Genomic DNA, 25,086 nt, shown 5'->3' on the forward strand with positions numbered 1-25,086 from the left:
TGACGAAGGGTGGCAATGAACGTCTGAAGGTACGAAGTAGAAGCAACTTAGAATATGGAGCAGGAAACCGTACAGCTCACTCATGGCTTGTCCCAGACCCCTTGTGACACTCTTGATGCCTGCTCCCAGGACCCTGTGTATTCCCTTGGGTGACGAGCGGATTCCCTGGAAGCTTTTGTAAGCTTGACTCTGTTAAACAGAGACATGGGTTAAGTGGCTGAGTCCTTCAACCACTTGCCCCCATGTTCCCTCTTAGCTGACAATCAGCTCAAAGGCTTCACCACTCCAGGCTGGCTGTGGATGAGGCCACCAAGCAACTATATTTTGTGCCTGAAGAAGGTAGGGGGTGAGAGATGCCCAGGTGTAGATGGTGGAGCAAACAGAGCTCACGCTGTGCACAGCTAGCTCGCCACCCACCCTGCAACCCCGACTTTCAGAACTCAAACACTAGGATTCACACACTGCTAGCAAAGCATGGAACCCAGCTCTATTCTCTGAGCTTAGGGAGCAGGCAACGGGGGTGGGGGGTGGGGGGTGGGGGGTGGGTGGGGGTGGGTGTCAGGCTGCTTTCTCAGAGGCCTGACCTTCAACTCTCGAGGTGTTAGGATACAGGTGTGGCCTCCCCTGTGCCCCAGGAGATCTCCCCAGGGGTCTGAGCTTAGCAGAGGCTGTCCCACCCTAGCCAGGACATGAGAGTCAGTCCATCTGGAGTTTACTCAAGGACCTGCAACTCAGGGATTAGACGGAGCCTTTCCTGCTTCTTGCATATCCTTGGAGGCCATTGCCTGCCGACTGCTGTACTCCAATCCAAGGGCAGCCCAACCCAAACACTACCTAGTGACCCCCACAGCCTGGTGGGGGTGAAGGCGGAGTAGCTACACATTGAGGGCATGAGGGCTGATATTCACGAGGGCAGGTCTCCCATTCTCCAAGAAGTGGGCTCAGGTCAACAAACCCAATAGGGAGTGTCCTCAGGCACTCAGGATCTCAGAGGCTCTTCCCAGCCGCTGACCTGTTGGAAACTGTTGTGGAGGACAGCCTACAGGTTAGTGGGACTTCTTCCAAGTAGAGCATCTCAGCCCCTTCCTGAGACAGGGACTGAGATGGGCTCGCTGCTGAGAGATCAGTGGACCCCTCCTCTCTCCCTGTCTGGACCCCTGTTACATAGACCTCTGAGCTGATGGTGCAGAATCCTAGGTCTTGTCTGTCTCCCTGTCCTCATTCTGTGTGTCTTCCTCTTTCTCATTTTTCTGTCTCTGTTTTTATTTTTATGATGCAGAGCCTCGGGGAGCTAGTTAGTGGTGTCGTGAATGACCAGGTCTCTACACAGTGCTCTCTGTATCAAGGACTTTTCTGGCATTTGGCTGTTGATTTCTTAGAGTTGAGGCCAATTTCCCCCAAGGACAATCTTGACTAATTAGCTAGTAACAACTGTGGTAAAATGTCTGGGAGCCTGTTGAGATCCAGCTAGCCATATGGATATGTATGTGTGCATGCAAGATATGTACATGCATGCACATGCTTACGGGTATACATATATAGCTATGTGGGTATGCACATGTGCACACCCACATATGCATGTGTCTATGTGTATATACAAGAATCTTTACTTATATATGTATATGTGTGTGTGTGTGTGTGTGCATGTCCTCGGTGGTCATAGTCATAGTGTGGTATATTTTTTAAAAAGACAAATTCACTCCTATGAGAAAGTGACCTAGGCAGATGTTGATCCTAGTCTGTGACCTGCCCAGGTCTCCTTCTGTCTCTCATTAGCTCCTGAGCCTACAAACGATTGCTTTCCTGGTAGTCCCCAAAGATCTGAGAGTGTTCCCTTCTCCATGTGGTCACTGTGGGCCTGTTTCTCCTCTCAGAGACCAGGCTTCCAGTGTCTGAGGGGTCGAATACTAAGCTCCCTCCCAGGGCGGAAGAGCTCCTGTCTCAGGCCTGAACAGCAGTGGACATACTAGGGGAGGGGTGGCATTCTATACGTTCTCGAATCCACCAAGCAGGCCTGGCTCCTCACAGGTCCCTGGCGTTGCTGCCTCTGAAGGAGGCTTTCACCTACATTGATCCTTCAGCCTCAGCACTGCTTCCTAGCTGAGGGGCCCTCAGGTGGCTCACTGGGACTCCAACCAACATGTGCTGCACTCTGAGGGTTCCTGGGATGCTGAGAGGAAGGCCTGGGGGTCAGATCATCAAGGCCACAGCCACAGCCACAGGCCGCTGAGCACTTGTCCCTCACTGCACTGGGGTAACAAGGACCCGATGCCAGAGGCGACAGCATCGGCCCAGGTTTTCTGGTCTTGAGTCTGGCCTCTGCTTGCACCTAAGCTCCATTGGGAGCTGTGTAGCTCTAATAGTTCCAAGGATGTCTGAGAGCTTCCAGGGGTGGAGAGAGTGTGGGCTCATGTGTTAGGCACTCCTCAGACAGGAGACATGAAGGGTCGTGATCGAGGGTAGCGGTGTTGCTGTGGCTGTTTGGCTATGGCTGTGGGGCTGAATGCCATCCAGATTTGGAGTTCAGAACCTACCCACTTGAAAACCTGGCTCTGGGGTTGCTGGAATTCAGCCTGTGGACTCCCATAATTGCCGGCGGAAGTGGCCCTTTTGCCCATTTGCCCCCACTTGGCCTCTCGGCCCCCACGTCCCTGCCAGCTTCCCCAGCTCATCAATCACTCCCATCAGGAATGCCGAGTTAAGGAGGGAAGAGATGGAAAAAAAAAATCCTCATAACCTTGACAATTTTTTTTGCACATCATTTGAGGTTTCCTGCACTTTTAATTTGTGGTTCTCTGCTGGGCTAAACTCTTTCACATTTAATGGGTATGGCCAGAGGCTGGCTCCATATGGGATGTGCACACAGGCAGGAATACAGAGGCATCTGTCGTCAGCTCACCTAATGGATTCCCGGCCCCGCAGGAAGGAGTGAGGCCTAGGAGTCACCCTGTTGGCCTGTGCCCTACAGCTGCAGCATGCTCCCCAGAAGTTCAGGTTGTGTTGGGTGTCTGCAAGACCATCACACGTGTCCTCTACCGCCCTCCTCCACACTTTCACACACACACTTGGGCACACACAACAACTCGAACACGTATGCACGCACATAGATACACAGAGGCACATGTGTGGGCACACGTGCAATAGCTATGATTTATGACATTCACGGGGAGCCAAAACAGAAAGTCCATTCTTGGGACAGAAAAAGGAGGGCAGGCCTTCTGGAGACACCTCAGTGTGGCGGACATGGAGCCTGAATGAGCTCATAAATCGGGTCCTGACGCTCATTATGGGCTTGGTGGTGACATGACCAAGTGCTAAGCAGAAACTCGCGGCGGGATGGAGTCTATTGCTGCCAGCAGACAGGAGCCTGGCTGCAGGGACTGGAGGTCAGGGGCCCATCTGCTCAAGCTGAGAGGGAGGGAATGGAAGACTAGGAGGCAGAGAGTGGCAGAGTGTGTTGTCTGGGTCTGTCTGTCCCCTCTGACCTGGGCCTCCACTGGACAGCTGCCAGGCTAGGGGTACACAATGGAGGTATGGGAGAGAGTTACAGGGAGACCCCAGAGCACAGGGTTTGGATGCTGCCCAGGGAGGGGTACTGTCTGACTAGTCTGACTATGACGTCACAGGCAGATCCTCTCAGCTCAGAGCCACACCAAGAAAAGCATGTCATAAAAAAGTCACGGAATTCTACATTGTGTTTATTTTCCTTCTCTCCTCTCTCTCTCTCTCTCTCTCTCTCTCTCTCTCTCTCTCTCTCTCTCTCTCTCTCAGCATTTGGTCCCCACACAGGCCTTTGAAGATCTGAAGAAAGCCACACACCAGAAGTTACTCAGACATCCGAACGCCTTGTGAACACTCTGGGGTTCCCAGCATTCTTCTACTCAATGCTTAGACTCTGGGTTGTGAGCAAACATCTCAGGCACACAGCTGTTCTCTCCTATGTCCTTATTCACCCTGTTTACATATACCCTGGGTCACAGGGTATATGCCTTGAGCGTCCAATGGGATTCTCACCTCCACTTTAAACTTTCTTCCACCCTCCGTCCTACGCTAACCTTATCTCTTGCCTTCCCTCTTTGCTCTTTTTGGTCCTGGCTCCTCCTGGCAGAGGATGATCCTCCCACCAGTATCTATGAACTGAAGGAAGAGGGAAGGATGGTAAAGTGGGAAAGGACTGCGACTGCGTGCCTTGCCCGAGTGACTCAAGCCTCTAGGTGACTTACATATCTCAAGGAAACGACAGAAGAGAAGAGGGGCATTGGAAGCCTGGGGCTGCCAGGGCTCTTCCTTGCTTTGGTTGCAGAAGCTGGGTCACCAGTCTTTCCTATGAACTTACTACAAACACACCAAGAGTGTCTTTCAGCAGCCCTGGCACCATCCTCAGTGTAGGCACTGCAGCCTGAGTGGGGTATTTGAGGTGGGGCAAATTGCTCACCCATCTTGGCAACTGTGGGTTTGTCTTGTTGGTCATGGACAGCAACCCTGAGCCATAATGAAATAAAAAAGATCAGCTTCATAATTCATTCTAGCATCCTGTGCCTTACACAAAGCAGGAGAGAGGCACGAGACCCAGGCGGAGCCAGTACAGAAGCTAATCACAGATGCGGTGATCAGCAATGACTGGTAGGAACAGGGTCTGCTGAAACCTAGGAGCTGGCAGGTCAGATACCCCTACCACACGCCTATTGGGAGGACGAGGACCCTCAGAAATGAGTGTGCTGCCGCCATGGGAATACAAGGTCTGGATGACCACCTTTCCCCCTGGGGAGCTGACATGGACCATTCATTATCCTGAGCTGGGTAATGCCACTTGTCTGGGTCTGGCCTCAGTGTCCACTTAGGAAACCACAGAGTCTCCTTTCTGCTCTTCAGTCCACAGCTACCTGCACAGATCATGAGCTCTGGGCGTCAGCACTCTTGCCATGTACATATTTCTGAACATCGATGGTGATTCTAGGGCAAGCTGAGCCTGTGTGTGTCTGCTCTTGAGACTAGAGCCCGCCACCACAGATGCTCAGAGCAGGGCCCTTCCCCAGCCTTCAGAATATACAAGAAGAACAGCTATTTCTGGCCATTTGAAAGCCCTTCAGTGGGGACTCTGAGACAGAAGCAAAAGGGGACAAGCAGTCCTCCTAGTGAGTAGGGAGCAGGGTACCAAGTATCGGTCTTCACTCTGTGCCCTACTGCCAGAATGCCTGTCCCACCTGTGGGCGTCTTCAGTGTAACAGTTGGATTTGTGCAAGTTCCCCTACAGAAAGTGCATGGCCACTGCACACCGAGCCCAGTGCTCTTGACAGGACAGACGTTCTGCTAAGTAGCCTGTGGAGCTGGGGGTTCCTTGTGAGGAGGAGTCCTGGGTCTTTCTCAAGCAATAGTCCTGTGGGATGAATAGCTGCTGTGGCCCATTCCCTGAAGGTGAATATGACTAGGCTCAGCAAGATTGTAAAGGAGGACCAGGAAACCTGGTGTGATGGGGCGGGGGCTCTCCAGACAGCTCTCCCTCTAGGTGGGACAGGGAATATGATCTCAAATGCTGTCCTGGGGTGGGACAAGTAATTGAGTGAACATTAGAGAGCTGCAGCACAGCCTGATTCCGTGTGATAAACCCCTTCTACTTGGGTCTTAGCGAGAAAGGCAGAGAGGCATTCAGAAAAAAGGAAGGTACCCAGAAACCATGCTGCCATAGAGACATCCCAGAGACACTGGCTGGTTCTGGCACGTCATGCTAGAGATGCCCTGTGTTTTCAGGAAGGGGATGGAGTGGGCAGTCTGAGGGCCTCGGCAGGGGTCCTGCAGGGTTCCACCAGCAAATGACTCTGACTAGTAGACGGTGCGAAGTTGAACATAATAAATTTGCAGTGTGATCAGACTTACAAAACCAAAATAGTTCCGAGGAGGGTGTTGGCAGCGAGTTAAGTGTGTATGTTTTAGGTCTTTGGGATGCATGAAATGTTCCTCAGTGGATAGTCCGTACATCTGTCATCACAGCACAAGCAAATGTGTCTTCTCTGTGGACAGTGTAGTACAGTGATTATCTCTGGGCATGACTCTCAGGATCTCGGGGGGAGCTGCAGGGTAAGTTTCTCTACTTACCCTGCTGCTCCCCCCCATTTCTCTCATGAAGCAGAACTGGTGACTCTCATCACAAGGGCCTTCTCTACCTTGCCCCAACTCCTCAAAGCCAAGGCTGAGAGTCTAGGTGGCGGCAGTGACCCCACCTGATTGTGACATAACAAACTCTCAAAGAGGATGCTGTGGTGAACTCAGGTCCTTTGCAGAAGTCCAGTCCATAGGCAGTTCTTCAGAGACAAACATCAAATGTCACAAGCGGATCCTAACAGCATGCACACAGAGGATTTCAGCGGGTCCACAGAGGACAAGGTCAAAGCTTGGATTTGGGGGAGGTGGTGAGCCTGAACCTGTGAGGAGAGTGACTATGGACTCTGGGATCCACCCTCCCTACAGCTAATAGAGACTACTGGACTCACAGTATCTAGTTGCCCAGATGCAAGCCCTGTAGAGACTCCTTGGATCTCACCAACAAGTGACCAGTTTCCAAACTGCAGTGGTACAAATACTTCTGGAAATACAGTGGTTCCCAACCTTCCTAACGCTGTGGCCCTTTAATACAGTTCCTCATGTCGTGGAGACCCCCAGCCATAACATTATTTCTGTTGCTACTTCATAACTATTATTTTGCTACTGTCTTGAGTCGTAATGTAAATAATGTTTTCTGATGGTCTTCCGTAAGTAATCCCTCTGAAAGGGTTGTTCACACCGGATATGGGTTGAGACCCACTGCTCTAAAGCATTATAGGTATAGCTGCTCTGCCTCCCCCATGATGTTCCCAATTAAGCCCCAGCTCAGAGAGGCCTCTTCTGCATAGCTGAGCACAGCCCACCCTTCATGCTCTGCTCCTCACATAGCAGGAACACCGAGCTCTGGTTCTGCCACTGTCGGCTGACTCCAGACCCACAAGCACAGCTACATCTGGGTCCATGAAGAAATCCTCCAATTTCCCAGGTGGCTTGAGTACTCCTGGGTGCTCAGGGTCTCCCTGAACATGGAGCCTCCTCCACATTGCATACAACCATCCTCGGGATGGTTGGACCCCAACTCAGAGTGTTGGTAGAAGGAAGGACACGGACAGGCTGCTGCTGTTGCTAGGCTGGTCTCTCCAGAACAGTGCTGGTGTGACCCAAACTCAAACAAGTCCAGCAATATTTCAAATCCAAGTTTGCTCTGAGTCAACTACAGGCCAGGCAGAGTCCCAGGCCCAAAGCTTGCATGCTGGCACAGACCTGGCCCTGACCTTCCAAAGCAAGAAAAGCACTACCCTTTTCTTTTTCTCCTTCTCCTTCTCCTTCTCCTTCTCCTTCTCCTTCTCCTTCTCCTTCTCCTTCTCCTTCTCCTTCTCCTTCTCCTTCTCCTTCTNTCTCCTTCTCCTTCTCCTTCTCCTTCTCCTTCTCCTTCTCCTTCTCCTTCTCCTTCTCCTTCTCCTTCTCCTTCTCCTTCTCCTTCTCCTTCTCCTTCTTCCTCCTCCTCCTCCTCCTTCTTTTAATCATAAAATATATTACAATCCCACAACCCCAAACCAAATGCTTGCGGCCACACCCCTGCTCAGTGTTAGGTTTGCCAGAGGAAGTGGCTCTTCTGAGGGCAGCCAGGGCCTGGGAGGTGTCACACACATAACCTTTCTTTGGCTTTTAGATGGTGACAAACTGCAGCGCCTGTGAACACAGCAACCCCCACAGTGGATGCGGGAGGGGTTCCCCACCACCGGCTAGCCACTGACACGTGGTTGGGGCCACATGAGATCTCAGGCCTGTGGGAGCACGGCCCTGGTGTTAGCCCAGATCTTTCTCTGTTCAACAAAAGCCCCCATACATGGGAGCTGAATGCAAAGACTGTGGAGCTCACCATGCGCAGCACTTGGCCTCCCCACCCAGCTTGCTGGGATAGATCCCTGCTCTGTCCAGTGGGACGTCTGAAGCTCACCACACAACTTCAGGATAGGGCAGTTACAGGCTCCCTCTCCTTCATGCTCATCCCTACCACAGCAGCCATTGCAGACAGCATGTGAGAGGCCTCTCTTGGGTGGAACTTCAGGAGAATCTGGAGCAGCTTGGCTATGAATGGCGGTCTCCCACACCTTTGCTCCTTAGAGAGGGCAGTGAAATACAGAGCCCAGGCCACCATGATGGCTCTGGCCTTTCTTATTATACCCTCAGCAGGAAGGTCATCTCCCTATAGGCTGTGGATGCTGTGATTGATGGAAACCAATGAGACTGGCCATCCAGTCTTTGAAAGCACGTTTCCCCAAGGGATCTACATATGAGGCACAAAGTAACCTAGAAATGTGCTACAGGCTGTACAGATAGAAAGGTAGAGATAGGCTGTTTATTAGCAGCATTCATACTGAGTCTGGATGAATTAGATACCCCAGCTACCATCTCTTCTATCTTTCCTTAAGGTCTCACAATGCCAGAGTTGCCTAAGGCAACTGAAGCTTCTCTAAGGTCTAGCATAGATGAGGCCCACTGAATGTCTTCATGAGTAGATAAATAGATAGGTGTTGGCTGGGATGGGTTTTGGATGGATGAGTGGGATGGGCTGATGCTGGATGTATGTGGATGATGAGTGAAGACATATGGATCAGATGGGTAGATAGGTTTTTGACTCATGTTGGATGCATCTACAAGGGGATGGATGGATAGACAGATGGATGTTGAATGAGTGGCTGGACGGATGTTGAATGGGTGGATGGATGGTTGTTGAATGGGTAGAGGGATGGATGTTGAATGGGTGGATAGATGGATGCTGAATGGGTAGATAGAAGGATGTTGGGTGGGTGGATGGATGTTGAATGGGTGGGTTGATAGATGCTGAATGGGTAGATAGATGTTGAATGGGTGGCTGGGTGGATGTTGAACAGACAGTTGGATGTTGAATGGGTAGATAAAAGGATGTTGAATGAGTGGCTGGATGGATGTTGAATGGGTGGCTGGATGAATGTTGAATGGGTAGAGGGATGGATGTTGAATGGGTGGATAGAAGGATGTTGAATGGGTGGCTGGCTGGATGTTGAATGGGTGGAGGGATGGATGTTGAATGGGTGGATAGATGGATGCTGAATGGGTAGATAGAAGGATGTTGAATGGGTGGCTGGGTGGCTGGGTGGATGTTGAATGGGTAGCTGGGTGGATGTTGAATGGGTGGCTGGGTGGCTGTTGAATGGGTGGCTTGTTGAATGGGTGGCTGAGTGGATGTTGAACAGACAGACGGATGCTGAATGGGTAGATGGATGGATATTGAATGAGTAGACTGATGGATGATGACCTCTCTGGTTTCCTCAGCTCCCACAGTGAGCCAAAAGAGAACATCTTTCCAGTAATTTGGGGAACCGGAACAGAGGATAACCTCTCCTGGGAGGCAACTTTGAAGTTTCACATCAGGATCCTCTGCAGTTTAGACTGACTGGACCATAATGGTCATTTTCTGTGTTACATCTCCTCCCTCAGATGGCAAAGTTCTTGAGGATTTCATGTGGCTGAATCCTCGAGCCATGCAGACAGTCGGTGTTCAGAGAAGGATGGGATCAAATGAATGAGGGAGGGAATTCCAAGATCACAGAGGCAGACACTTACATTGCCCCATGCCTTTCTTTCTTCATCTCTCCTTTTCAGACTGAGTCATTTTCCCTTCATCTCTCTCTGTGCTCTGCTGAAGAGCCTGCTAATCCTCTTAGTTGGTCCTCTCTGGAAACCAGAATTATAATCTTTCCCAGGACCATGTTGTTGAATCATGACCCTGAATCTGTTTCCTGACGCTTAACAGAATGGTGACCTTTATCCCCACCACAGAGGCTGTGGTTGGCTTGTGATGTGACATGAGTAGGTGCTTAGAGAAGCCTGCTAGGTTACAGCTGGTGCCTCTCTTGCAGCAGACAAGATGGAGTCCCTGGGCACCCATCTCTCTCACTGGAACACATGGGCACAGAGGAGCACAGTGACTCACCCCCTTCTGTATCAGCCTGATGTTTTGAGGTCAAGTCTTGGAAATAGCTCAAGTCTCAACAGGCCAAGTCTAAGCAAATACTTTGCCAATCTCCACAAAGAGCAGTTCTTGGTGCTCTCTGACATACAAAAATGGTCATTGGCAAGGGATTCTTGGTGCAGACTATGTTGTCTTTGGAGGTTCTGCAAAGGTCCAACGCCAGTTCCTTCCCTGAGCAGACCCAGGTATGTGCGCATGAGAGGATGCTGGCCAGGCTAGGCCCTCATTGCGTGAGGAGCTTTTCCTCCAAATGTTTTGTGATGGCTCAGCTTCCCATGATCCATTTTTTCTTAGTGAGACTGGACCTTGGCCATTGCCCAGCTGGTGGGGAAGAGATGAACCTTAGAGTCCATTGACCACAATCCAACTGAGCCATCCTTTCTCCTCACGCCCAGTCCTTCTGGTACCTGAGGTGAAGGGACCGAGACACGAGGTATTTCAGATTAGCTTCCGCGCACACTGGTGATGGGCTTTGGGCTGCATATTAATCTTGCCCTTGGATGTGAGCCTGACCTGAGGCTTCTGCCTTAGGATGGGCAGGTTTGAAGTGACTCACAGACAATGCCTAGCCAAGTTAGCCTTGCACATCAGACAGGAGCCACCCAGTGTATCAGCTCTGTGCTCCAGAGCAAATGTATGAAACAAAATGAAGGGTGCCCTCCGCCATCTGCCTGGGTCTCTTTGGGCTCCCCAGTCTCCTCAAGTCTAGGATGTGGACTGTAAGCAGCCTCTCTCTCTCTCTCTCTCTCTCTCTCTCTCTCTCTCTCTGTGTGTTTGTATCTGTTTCTATGTGTATCTCTGTGTATCTGTGTCTCCCCTTCTGTATGTATTGTGTACATGTAGGTGTATGTGTGCAGGTGTGTGGAGGTCAAAGGTAACTCTGGGCGTCTTCCTCAGTTGTTCACTGAATTTTGAGAAAGGTCTCTCACTGAAAGGGGGGCTCACCATTAGGTCAGGGAGCTCCCGGGGTTCACCTATGTCCCCTTCCCTAGTGCTGGGATAACAGATGCAGACTGCAGTGCCCAGCTTTTGACATAGGTGCTGGGGATCAAACTCAGTTCATCATGTTTACACACCAAGCTCTTCAGCAGCTGAGTCGTTTCCCTCAATCTCATGGCATCCGTGCCCCAGTGATCCTGAAAACGTCTGCTCACCCCACGGCCTCTTACCCAGAGTTTAATGGGGTGAGCGTGTAGGAGGCAGGGCACGTTTCCTCAGGACTCTTCTCCGTATTTTAGTTTTTATGCTGCAGATGACACTAATGGGCCCCAGTGACACCTGCTCTGGTAGATCTGCTTCCATCGATATTATCAGGTATGAACAAAAGCCCACAGGAAAAGCAAACAATCCCAGAGAATCAGATGTGGTCTTGTGAGTACCTGTCTTAGCATTCCTGTGTTAGGATACTTCCAGAGGGTGACCCTGTGTGTTCTCTCCAGGGGATCTACCTGTTCAAGGACTGACCCTCTGCTCCAGTGACAGCTGAAACATGGGGCCTGGGAGAGGCGAGACTACTGGCCTTTGTTTGATTTGGGACTTCTGGGTCTCTGGATCCAGCACTGGCAACTCAGGTCCAGATTCTGGTAGCTGAGACTACCCCTAGTTTATCTACACCCCTCCAGAGTAGTGTTAGAGTTGCTTGTTGTGGCTTCTGAGCTGGGGTATCTAACAGTCTCTAGATGGGCACAGTCCCACACAGTGACCTATGTGGCCAGCCCTTCCTTAGCAGAGGTTTGGAGCCAATCTACAAAGTCAAAAATTTCACGGGCGATTCCTGACAGGTTGGCGATGCTCTCAAAGGTGGCTTTGGTGTGTTGCCTGAACTCTCTCTTTCTGCTAAAAGATGGATACTTTGTTTTCTGGATGGTTTTGTGACTTCTGGAGGAAGTGCAGCTTTCTGGTGTGTCAGGGGCACAACATTCCCTGGGCACAGCTGCTTGATGTTTTTAGTTTTTATTTTAACTTGCTTTAATTTGGTCTTCTGCTCTAAACAATAACTACTCTGTGTGTGTGTGCATGTGCACGTGTGTGTGCGTGTGCACGTGTGTGTGCATGAAAGAGAGAGGTGGGGAAGAGGGAGGGGGAGAAGGAGGGGGAGGGAGGGAGGGGGAGAGGGAGAAGGAAGGGGAGAGGGAGAGGGGAGGGGGCATCATGTCTGAAATAATTATCTTATAATGATTTCTTAAGCCAGAAGAACTACTTCCATTTCTCCATAAATGCCTTAGTTCAAAGATGTGTATGTTATTTTTTCAATTTCACGTCCAATTTAATTTTCAAAAATAAATAATGAGAAATATGACAGGATCATAACATTTAAAAATAAGCATTTTCACTATCCACTCCAGTAATTCTTTAATATTCATCAGTATGAAAAATCAATTCGGAAATGCATTCACTTTTAAGCACACCTCTTTGGCCTTGGTCAATAATTTGTATAAGCAACCGGCACTCTTTATTATCAAATTCCACTTTATGGGCGAAACCGAACACAGATCAAAAAATTAAAAAAAAAAAAAGGTGTTTGTACTGAGCATATACACATGTTCCATACCCCTATCCTTTAAACAGTATGTGTGACAACAGTTTGTTTGCATTGTATCAGAGACTGGGATCGCCTACACAGGATGTACAGTGTGTGCCTGTGTATGGGTGCACACTCATGCATATGTCTCTGTAGGTTCTTTGCAAACATCACCCTCCACACATCTTGGATGTCCTATTCCCAAGTTTTTGTCTCTGGAGTGTCCCAGAACAAAACTCTTCATACACCAAGAGACAAGTGTATTCTACAGTGGAAGCAAGAATTCTTTCTAGAAAATGAGGACCCTTACAAGCACACACGAGTCTTTGAACAATAGAAAGTTAGATCCAGATCTTTCAGGAAGGAGCTGGGTCCTTCCACCCCACTGGCTTGGAGTCAGCAGAAAGGCAGCTTCCAAGGGCTTTTTTAGCAACAGCCAAGGGCTTGCGAGAGGGTCTCCTTTCTGTACGGTGAGACTCTGCTAATGTCATGCCTGCACACAATCGCACACCCAGCTTCCTGTGGCTCACATTGAGAGGAGCCACTTTGTTGATCTAAGTACAAACCCAGAAGATGCTTGCACCTTCTGGAAGTGGTCATCAACATCTCAGAAACAAAGCCGAGCAAAAACGAAACCCACACGCAGCCCCCTCGCAGCCCCAAAGGCCACATGCTTTGCTTTGTGCGCTTGGAGAGCCCAGTGGACGGAGCTGTGGTATTTGCAGGCATGGTTGCAGCCTGGCATGATGCAATAGGATGTTAGCCACACATTCTAATGAAAAAAATGAAATAAATAATAATAAACACCAAGTGCAGAGCATAGATCTTTCATGACACCATAATCATTTCCCTGCTCCAACTCAGTTTTCTCTGGAGCGGCTCCAGGGAGCCCAGGGTGGCAGGGCTGCCTTCTTGTGGTGAACAAAAGGGCTTTTTTCAGTCTTTGGGGCTGTCAAGTTTATCCAAATATTCTCAGCTTACTACTAGCCCCTTTCTGAATTGATATTCCCAATACAAGGACACTTTGTATCTGGAAGCCATACTGGCCCAGGAAGACTGCTGAGCAGCCCTGTCTACCTTCCTTGTGGCCTATGAGGAAAGGGCATTCCTGGTGTGACTGGCCCATGAATAGTGATCAAGGCCTTGTGCTTGGTGGGGAGAGAAAATGGAGTGCACAGAGGATGGCACCCTCTTGCCATGGAATCAGCCTCTTGTACTAATTTTGGCCCAGTCTGTGTAGTCTCCATGCAGCCACCAGGCAATCAAAGATGTTGGAGGAGGAAATTCATTCCAGCCACACCAATCTGTGTGAAGTCTGTGTTCTCTGGCTACAGGAGCACCAGGTCAGGATAATAATTGGACTCCTTGGACAAGATGGAGCTACGTTCTATACTCATCTTCATCCCATCTACTCAGATCCTCTCCTAGTAGCCAGCCCCATGGGCTGCACATGAGTGCATGTGTGCATGCATATACCTAAGCATGCCCATACTCACAACTGAAATTCTTCAAAGTGGTCTCAGCATCTTCACCAGGGGGTATTTCCCTCTACTCCAGTCTCCTCCAAATGGCTCTGATTAGCACTAATGATAATTCCCATTAATCACCCTTGACTGCTGCAGGATGGGAACAAGGTTGTGGTCAGGAGCCACTTGGATGTATTTATGACTTGTGTGTGTGGTGGCAGTCGACACTGTGCCCCAATGCCCAGTGGGCCTGTGCATTGATATCAGGTCACAAGTGTGCCAGATGCCTGGTGGAGATCATGTCAATGTCTCTCCTCCTTGTCTGATTTAGGGGATACCACCTCATGGGACCCTCATTACCCACAACTTGGAAGTGGTATGGCTTTATGTCCAACAGCAGTCCTAAGTAATGACTTTTGGGTACTGCCTCACACATGAGGAGAAAGAATAAGGGGTAGATCCCATATCATCCAGGAAGTACTACTCTCTACTATCTCCCCCTCCCATATATACTGGTGTACCCCATTTCTTTTCCCTAACAGTTTATAACCCAGAGTCAGAACAGCACTTGACCTTGACCCTTCATCCCATCCACAGGAGGTCAGTGGATGCTCACAGGCCCCATGGCTGAATGGTTAGGAGAAAGGCAGGCATGAAGCCCATGAACCAGTACTCCTGAGTTCCCCTGTCACTGCCCAGCCCTTTGAGACTACACAAATCAGCTCAAAACACACGCTCACGGAGGCCACAGCTCTGACTACAACATGTGCTTTTGCTCACAGGCCATGCAATTTCCTAGCTCAGATGAACCTAGTTCTTCTTACCCCACTTGGGGACCTCTGGTACATTTCTTCCCTGAGCATTTCCCAGAGCACTGAACAAACATCCCTTAGGTTGACGTAGGATAGGCTCCTGCAAAGTCAGGCTCCGTACACTCAATTTTTTCAGCAAGCAATAGACATGCCCAGGGACTGGAAACACAGGTGCCTATGCTTCAGGCTTCTGGCCATCCTGGAAGATATGATAATTAAAATTGTGTTCTGGCTCGAGTTTTAATTCAGCCTACCTGTCTTCCATAGCATCCAAATGGGGAGGAAATAGTTGTCTGGCTGCAGATGGCCATGTGCCTTTGAGAAGGGTGGGTTGGAAAGGGGATGGGATGTGCAGGGGAGGAAGGGAGGGAAGGCCTTGTCAGGGACCCCAGTCAGGCCTGTCCAGAAAGCAGCCTGCATCAGGTAGGTCCATGGGGTGTCCTTTTAGGATTTAGAAAGGCTTTTCTTGTGCCCCAGGGCTTTTAAGTTTAAATGTTCAAGTGAGGCTGAGGCACAGATTGATACTGTGTCTACTTTGTAGCAAAAAGCAGTGTGGGCTGATACAGTGTCTACTTTGTAGCAAAAACAGCACAGGTTGATACAGTATCTACTTCGTAGCAAAACCAGGACCTACTTAAACCAGTAACCCTCTAGAACACAGTTCTACAGATCAGCCCTCTTAGTGTGTGTGTGTGGTGGTGGGGGAACACAGCCTTGAGTCCTGTCTCTATTACTATTATCAAATTTTTATCGCTTATCATTCACTACCACCTGACAGTGAGTGGTAGGAATTTGGTGGTCCAGCTTCATGATCTTTCAGAATATCTAGAACTTACAGAACCTTGACCTGCATGGCAGGCTGGTTGGTAGGAGCCTCTGTTTGCATCTCATGGGCTTACTCCCCACAAGGTGACACGAGGTAAGAGAGCACAGTGGCCGGAGATCATCTGCACTCCACAGAGAAGACATACAGACCCTCCAGGCTGATGTTACAGCAGGAGCTTGAGCCAGCCTGAGCCCTTCAGAGACCTCTGCCTCCAGAGGCAAATGCATTCTGCTTTGTGCTAGGCTTCTTTCCACATAACTTATCATCTCCACCCTTTGGGAGAGTTTGGTCCCAACATCTCTGTGTCTGGGCTTTTCTTCATGGGTGAATATTATCACTGTGGAAAGAGACCATCAAGAAGATAGGCGGTTTTGTGGCCAATCCTGAGCAGTAGTGGACTTCTGGTGGCTTGTTTGGAAGGCAGCCTTATGGAGGACTGAAAGGGACCCCCAAATTTCATATTCATGAACTTAAGTGTAGATCAGACTCTCTGTCATGGGTAATAATTACTCCATAGCCCCATCTAGCCCCTCCTCCCTGCTGTAAGATGGCACCATACATCTGGCTGTTTATGTGACTTCCCAGGGAGGTTTCATCTATGAATGACCCTTTGGGGACTCCTAGGAAACCCAGCCTTGATGCTGAGAGGCAGTGGTCTGTGCAGGCTGGGTAGAAGACTCTGGAGTCATAGCTGCCTAGATTCTCCCAGAGCAGACAAGACTCTCTTTGTGTGGACTTTCCCAGCCAGATCTGTGGATCACAGGTGGGAGAGGTGATAAACTGACGTGATGAGACTGTACGTACGTCTCAATGGACTCCTAGCTTATGTGGGCATCATGGTGGAGGTGCAGTTCCATCTGACCTGGGAGCTAAGGGCAGCCATAGGGGACAGCTCTTGGGTCATGTGCTCCTTGACACTCTCCACTGTTGGTTGGGGGCAGCAGTAAGGGACAGTCCTACAATGTGGGGATTATTTGGATCCAGGAACATCTACTTTGTGCAGGGTTTAAGGTGAGGCATCCCTGAGCCAATGCTCTTCACCTCTGGAATCTGTGTTAGTGGCTTCCCATCTGAGGAAAGTCATGCCTGCTCTTTGGAGAGGAACATATTCATCTCAAGCTCCCCGTGGCTTTGGCAATCCAAAATGAGTTCTCTCACCACCCCCCACGTTTTTGTGGTTTCCCCAGAGTGACCCTATATGCATCTCTTGATGGCTGTCTAAGCCCATGCTGTGTCTGTACCCCCTTGCTGCCATTCGCTGACTGTCTTGGTCCATCCCAACTGCATTCTGTCCTCCTTCCAGTGAGCCTTTCCAGCCAGCGTGGAGACATCTCAGTTTCTCAGCTCTTTCATACTGCAGGGCACAAGCCCATACCTTTTTCAACCTCTTGGGAGAAAGAGTGTACAGGCTGCCTGCCATTACTTTACCTCTTTCAGAGTTTTCAATCAAGCTTAATAAATGCCAGGTGGGGGCATCTGAAGACAGAATGGCCATGTCCCCAGAGCTAACACAAAGACAAAGGCCAAGCCGGGGCTGCTCAAAGCCACTCCACACTCCTGGGAGGGGGCACGAACCTGAGCACCTTCTTGAATTACCCCAAACCCAGGACCAAGCCAGCAGCAGATGCTCCCCCCTCCTGCTGTGGTCATACGTCTACTCTTCAATCTATTCATTCCTGGCCCCCTCTCAAAGACCCCAGGACACTTGTTCCTCATCCACATGAGAGGGTTTAGAGATCCAGGATTACCAGTGAGTAAGTGTCTGTGCTGGGCAAATGTACTTTGCTTTTGGCTTCCATACACTGAACATGGCACCCCACAGCTATGGCATCTGGTAAGCTCCTGATAATGAGTGTCTGGCCCTGCCTCTGGATCCAGACATCTGTAGGTCTTTCACAGAGACCCCTCTCTAACCCTGCTTGGTGCTGGGCTGCCAGGGAAGCACAGGCGCTGGAATAAGCCCAGGGAAGAAGTCCTCAGTCTGGGCAGCAAAAACAGATGCATGCTTCAAAGGTGGACCAGCGCCTCTCTGGAGGCGTCTAAGGCTCTGTCCATTGGCTTCTCTGAGTCAAAACATGGGGTGAGGAATGCCATGTCTTCAAACTGTTCCCCCACTTCAAAAAGGCTTTCATGGTGCTCAATAGAACTCTGTTCTGCAGACACTGCCGCCATTGTTACTACCGTGTCTTCGCTCAATCACACACAAGTGGCTCTGCCGAAGAAATGAAAGTGCCATAGAGCTCCAGCCGGCAGCCCGCCCCTCCTTCCTGCCTCTGGACCGCACTGCACATCTGGCTCTGTTTTTGTGACTTTCCAGGGAGGTTCTACTCTGGTTCCAAGTAGGACCTGGGAGTGAGTCCTGAGAGAAGCTGGGGCAGCTTCCAACTCCTCTGGCTTTTCTTGTCAACCCCACTATGCTGCAGCTGCAGCAGACCCCAGCCCTGGTGGCTTTGCCTGGCACAGCTCTAGTCTTGCTGGATTCTCCTTAGAGGTCATGTCCCCAGAGAACTCAGGGAGGCATTTAAGTCTGTGCCTGGCTCAGTGGCCAGCTGTAAGGTGGTGTTGTAGAGGTGGCTGCTAGTGGTTTGGCCACCACACAGCAGTGGGCGCCTCTCTCTAGCAGTGAACTCCTGTGCTAATGGGAAGCTAGCATCCAAAGACAATTCACTGAATTTGGTCCCTTTTGACCCTGGTGCACAAGGTTCCTGGTCTCTATTTTTGGCTAAGAACCCGTGACTTACTTGATGGAGGGACTGTGCATAACCTAGAGGTGAGCTGCCCTCTGAGCACAAAAGGCCAGTTTGGCCCCATCTGGGGCTTCCAGAGGGGACCTACTTTTCTCTCCTATGAGTATCATCTATACCACATCCAGGCGGGAATCTCCTGGCCTGAAGTCCCTGACCAGTAACATATAAGCACTGCACATATGGTCACCATTAAGGCGTCATGTCCAAGATGACAGATAAAAGAAGTGTTTGGCTTATTTGCCAGAGCTTTTGACCATGTGACAATTAGTGTCGAGAACAGTGGCCTGCTAACAGGATGCATGGGGCTAATAGGATGCAGGGACCAGTGAGCCAGACAGCCAAGGGGACCCTGTCCTACAAGGTAGTGTCTGCCTGTCTGTCTGTCTGTCTGTGTTCCTTTCTCCTCTTTACACACATGCATGCTTGCATGCATGCTCGCGCGCGAGTGCGCGTGGACACACACACACACATACTCATGTACCCACAGAGTCCAGAAGAGGGTGTCAGATCCCCCGCTGCTGAGTTACAGGTAGTTACGAGCCATCTGATGTGGGTGCTAGGAATAGAACTCGGGTCCTCTGCGAGAGAGGTACATGCTCTTAACAAACGAGCCACCTCTCCACCCCTACTCTTGTATAACAGAGTCTCTCACTGGAACCTGGGACGAACTGGATTAGTTTGTGGGCCCCAGGCACCTCCTGTCTTCCCAGTCTTGGGCTTATAGGTACATACCACTACCATGCCTGGCTTTTACATGGGTTTTGACACTGAATTCATGTTCTTATACTTGCATGGCAAGCTCTTTGCTGTCCCCAGGCTAGGCAGGCTTGTATGAGTACAAGGATATGCACAGTGCAGATTACCCCAAGGCTGGACACATGTACATGCACAGGGCATCCTCTTTCAAAGACTGCTCACATTTGCAGCCCTTGTCTCATGCCAACTGCTAAATAAACATCACTTTGGAGTGAGGGCGTTGTGTATGATGGCGCGTCCTCTGCCTCTGAGCTCAGGTTGCTGCTGATAGACAAGTCTCATGTGTTCTTTACACCCACACAGAGGACACTGTTCTTTTCCTCGGGGCAGAGAAGTGAAGATTGCCAGCAGCTCTCTGGAGGTCTCTGAGGGAGGCTGAGGATGGAGCTGTGAGCACCGGTGAGGATAAACAAGGGTGGCAGGTGGAGGGGGGCTGAAATCTGAGCGCCACAGTAACTGCCAAGAGATTTGGTGCAGATGGTGTGGACGGGTCTCATGTCAGGAAGCCGCAGGCCACTCTGCTTCTGACTGGGGTCTTGGATCCTGCTGCTCGGGCCTCTTCCTGGAACACTGGCCTCAGCCTGAGACCCAGGGGATCCCCACTGAGTCTGATGTGGAAGCCAGGGAGGGCTGAGCCCTGAGCCCTGCTCCCCAAGACAAAGGGCTAGATGACAGGTCTTTGAGGCAGCTCTCAATGCTCTGTAGCTAGAAAGCTTTTGCATTTTAAAAAAAGCACGTGAACGTGCGCGCGCACACACACACACACACACACACACTACACATACATACACGCCACACACAAACCACACACATCTCATATACAGACACATAGACACACGAAGACACATATACAACCACAAATACACACACCACACAGACTACAGACACATATACACACACTACACACACAGAGAGAACAAACACACCATACATACCATCACACACATATACACATATATCACACACACACAATACACATACATACACACACCACACACAAATCACACATATCATACAATATGCACATATACACACCACAGGCACACATACTACACAGACATATATACTCACAAAACAACCATATACACACACCACACACATATAAATCAATCAATCAATCAAAAAAGGGTGATTTCACTTCAACCTTCACTCCATGGACCTCTGGGTCTGTGTTGCTTTCCACTAAAGGGGTCTTGTCCTGGACACTGTAGAATGCCCATCAAGTTCCCTGGGCTCTACCTACCAGTACTCCTACCGGTGATAACCACAACCATCATTTCTAGTGTTGGAATGGGGACCAGCAGGGACACAATGGCTCTAGTTGGAGACTACTAGCCACTTTAAAGGCAGGAAATCTCTTAGCCATTGCTGCTTGCCTTCAAGAACACCAAGAAGAGGCAGGCGTATCACAGAAGGACAGTGGGAAGTCAGTTTGTGCCAGTTCCCTGGGCCCTAGCCAGAGTCCTGTCTTCTTGGGTCCCCAGAAGAGGAGGAAGGTGAGAGAGACAGCCACAGTGGAGACAATGCTGACAGTGCATGACAATCACTTGGAGGGCTCCGCCAGGCACCTCAGTTGTATTTCTCAGTTGTGCTAACACCACAGTGTTTCATTTCCCTTGGTCAGAGTCAGGGCTTGGAGCCGTGGGGTAGGCTGGGTATGGGTTAGTTGGCATTAGGAGATGGCTCCCCTACCGCATGTGTCCAGCTGCCACAGGTCTCTGAAGAAAGTGTTTCATTAAACAAGCACAGGTGTTGGCAGACCAGGCCCAGGTGAGATTCGCCAGGCCTTGCTCACAGCCCAGGTAGGATTACACAGTCTTGTGGTACAGGAGCCAGGTCTACTCACTCGCTGGGCTAGCCAACTTGAGGGAGGGCTGCGCAGGGCTGACTGTAGACAGCAGAGATGACCCAGCCCCAGCCTTCTTCGTAGCCCAGCCAGCCACCTGTTGCTGCATCTGACAGGACCAGAACTGAGTGCCCTAGAGACACTGCTCAGGCTGCAAGGAGCAAACCAGCCTTGCCCCTGGGCAAAGCACAGACTGGCACCTTAGCACTCAGTGAGAGAAACTGACTGAAAGCAAAGCCCTCCGTGTCTGAAGCTCAGCTGCCTGAAATGAGGGTAGCTCCTTCTCTCCCGAATGGCGACCACCGACCACCGGCAGCTTCACCATGTCTTGGCTTACTGACCCACCCACAAAGCCCTCAGGAACCACAGGTCTACGCCCAGACCCAGCAGGTATCTGCTGTCAGAAGGTAATGGCTACCTAACACTTACGGGTGTTGTTCTGCTTTTTGTCTTTTGAGTCAGGATCTCGTATAAACCAGGCTGGTCTCCAACTCATTACAAAACCAAGGATGGTTTCTGATCCTCCTGCCTCTGCCACCCAAGTGCTGGGAGTACATGAGTGTATCACCATGTCTGGTTTCAACAGGTGAGAGAAAGAGACCAGAGGGGCTCGCCTTCTGTTCTCCCAGCTATCCAGGGAGGGTTCAAAAGCAGCCTCTCTCTTCTGTCACTAAACAGATGTTGCTCCCTCCAGTTGATCTAACAGATTGTAAGGCAGACAGTTGGGCTGTCATAGAGCCATCACAGACATGTGGTTCCTGTTCTCTGGGCCCTGGTGGGTTCTCTCCAGCGTGACCTCTGGGGGAAGTCAATCCAGGCAGTGAGGGACACAGGGAAGCCTGTGAGGTCAGAGAGTCTGGCCTCAAAGACCATGAACCACCTGCATGGTCTGAAATCTCACCATCAGCTGAATTCATCTTGTTCTCTGTCACTTTAGGTAAAGTGCAGCATTGGAGAAGAGCTTCCTTCCCCACAGGAGGGTTGTGCCCAATAGGACCCAGACTAGTCCCTGTGGATAAAGACCTTGAGCAATGATGTAGGGTGCAGGGATGCAACCAGGGGATACCAGTGCCTGCTAGAGGTTACTCTTAGATTCTCCAGCAAGGCATTTTGAGACACCAAGGCAAATGCAGAGGACCTCTGAACCGCTACCTGGAAAGGCTCCTTCTGGGGCCCTGTCAATCTTCAAGGTGTGACAAGAAGCACCCCTAGCCTCTGCCTGTTGGCCCTGAGGTTCTTTGGCTGCAGGCTATGACTGAGAAAGAATCCCAGGCAGCCCATCTCATGCCTTTCTACCAACCTCAGGCATTTCACACACAGTTAACTTTTACGAGCAGCCTTGCTCGCTGGGGAACAGGAAGGTGCTTGCCCTTGGGGCAGCCAAATCCCAGCCCCTAGGCTAGGCTCTGGACACAGGGAGTCTGGGCCAGGGCCAGTTTTCTAGCTCTTTCCATCTCTGTCTACCTTCACCTATCCCTCATGAAGCCCTGGGGCTCCACACCTCACTGGCTCTTCCCCTCCCTTTGGGGGCAAAGCTTCAGCCTTGGCCAGAATTCCTCTGCCTTTAGCATGCTCTTAAGAGCCCAGATAGCACTATGGTGAGAGACTCCCAAGGTGGACACCCAGCCCCTGGTTACAAAGGTGAAGTCCCACCTTGCTTCTGTCACTGTGCACAGGACTCAGAACTTGATGGGTAGCAAGCATGGCCGGATCAACGCCCTGAGCCATCTATTGTTCATTAAACTGGGCAGAGGCCTTGGTAGGGGATTTGAAATGAGGAGGGGGTGGGCAAGCTGGGGGACGGGGGCTGTCTAATGTCTGTTTTCAATATGTAGCCAATCACGGCCTCTCTTTCTTCTGTTTAGTATAATTTTATACTGGGTGGATGTGTTTAGGCCTGAGCGGCCTGACAGTGATGATTAATACCGTGCATGAGGAGACTCCAGTGCAAGCATTCGGGAACAAGCTGTGCCCGCGCGGTTCTCATCAGATGGTCAAGCCCGCGGGCCTATTAGAACCAGCAGGCGGCCTCCAGGCTTAATCACAGAGGCTGGGCCCGTGGAGGGAGAAGAAAGGGAAGGGGAAGGGAACAAATCGAGAGGGCCGGAAATGCTACTGGAACCCTGACCCCTCCCCCAGTCACTGCAAGCAACCAGGAGGGAGCCAGCAGAGGGGGAGAAAAACAATTAAAAACTGCAGCCGGCCGCCAGAGACCACAACTCTGCCGTGGGAAGTCTTGCAAGGGGTGGGCGTCACTGGCTGAAATAAATCAGCCGTGGGCAGGGGCAGAGGGGAGCCAGGGCATGGAGGGAACAAAGAGGGACGTGGTCAGGAGCCAGAGCAAGGGATATCAGCGGAGATGGCCTCTGGCTTGCCATCCACCCAAGGATGCCACTGTCCTGTCTGTCCAGGGCTGCCTGGGTTCATCTGCTATCTGGTGGAGTCATTCACTGTGTGTTTCCCTATCCTGATCTTTGATGTGGTACATGCGTTCATCTTTATCTTTGGGGAAGTCTTGATTTGGGGTGGTGTGTCTGGGAAGAAGGCCAGACCTACCATCTATTTAACTACTCTGGGGGGGGGTATATGCATTCACCCTCTCTGCTCCCAGCTTTTACCAAATCACAGACACAACAGGGTCCTTCCTAGTTTGGGTATGAGTATGTATGTATTTTTTCTGTCTTTGTCTCTCTGATTCTGTCTGTCTGTCTCTATCTCTTCTCTCTGTCTGTGTCTGTGTCTGTGTCTGTGTCTGTGTCTGTGTGTCTCTGTCTTGTCATTCTGTCTCTCTCTCCCTGTGCCTCCTAAATGGGCTCAGGGTAGGGGCAAGAGAGTGAAAGGCAGGGGTGTCAAATACAGAGTTGCTGGTGCAATCAGGTGCCTGCAGATGATGCTCAGAGCAGCTGTGGCTCTGCTGGGCTGGCCTTCTTCCCATTTTGTGCACCATCAGAGAGCCCTGCTCTATCAAGGACTGTTCTATGGAACCATGAGGGCTTCTGAGTGTTAATTGTGCGAGAAAGTCTGGAGACCAGAAAGAAGGGCTCAGCGCCAGTTGGACCTCTACCTAACATCAAATGGCTCATGGCAGAAGACTAGCCCAGCCTTGCTCCTGCTTCCAGGGTGTCTGTAGGGGTCCTGACCTCACTGTAGCTATGGAGTTAGGAAAAACTAGTCTAAGGTTATCAGGGAACCTCTGAATTTTCCTACCAGTTCCCTGGCCTTTCTGAACAGTGTTTGATCTGTGGTCCTTATGCCAAGCCTGTGATCATCAGATAGCTAGTGACCAACAAAGGTTAAGACTGACCATCCTTGGGGAGTCCTACTTCTATACCTGACACACCTTCCTCTGTGTTATCACCAAGGGTCCTGTAGAAGCCCTGGCCTGCCTCTTGAGGGCTCGCTATACAGTTTCCTCCCTAAACATAGCAGTCCGGAGCACATAGTGCTCAGAGCTTTCTAGGGTGCCTTCGGAACACCTGTGCCAAGCAGAGTCCTTTCTATTCAGAAAAGCCAGAGTGACTCTGTAGCCATGCCCTACCGGTAGCTCTGGTAGTCTAGGGGTGTGAGCTAGCACTGGCTGTGGTCTCTGAGGAGCAGGCACCTCTGTTAAGGCTGAACTCGGAGGCCTGAGTGGGCTCCATGAATGTCCTCCAATGGACCTGCTCTAAAAATGGGTGATGGCCATTCCCAGGACATATTGCTGGCCTGGCCAGCCTGTGCCCCAACCCAGAGTGCCTCCAATCAGCCATACCACACGTTTCCTGCTGTCTATTTTTGGAAATGATTTTTCTGACTTGTTGTTGTTGTTGTTTTTTTCTCCCAGGCTCCATCATCATCATCAAGAGCCGAATGTTACCCTGAGCAACTTTCAGGGTGGGTCTGCAAGACTGGGTGTGTGGGTGGGTGGGTGTGTGTGTGGGGTCATGCTCCCCACAAGTGTCCTACCTAGTCTGACGCAAAGAAAGATTGAGGCCAGAAAGAGAGAACTAGATACTAAATTAAGAAATTTCACCGATGTAAAGTTCTTATCCTGGGAGGGAGGGAGGGAGGGAGGG

The 25,086-nt window shown here is 50.6% G+C and overlaps 1 protein-coding gene across 7 annotated transcripts in view; it reads right to left on the reverse strand.

Annotated features, from left to right (window-relative positions):
* The window catches only part of Prdm16 (PR/SET domain 16), a 319,454-nt gene that overhangs the window by 51,554 nt on the left and 242,814 nt on the right, over positions 1–25,086 (reverse strand). The gene's annotated exons all lie outside the window — the stretch shown is intronic.

The sequence above is a fragment of the Mus caroli genome, chromosome 4, assembly GCF_900094665.2.
Source record: "Mus caroli chromosome 4, CAROLI_EIJ_v1.1, whole genome shotgun sequence".
In the NCBI taxonomy this organism is placed as follows: Eukaryota; Metazoa; Chordata; class Mammalia; order Rodentia; family Muridae; genus Mus; species Mus caroli.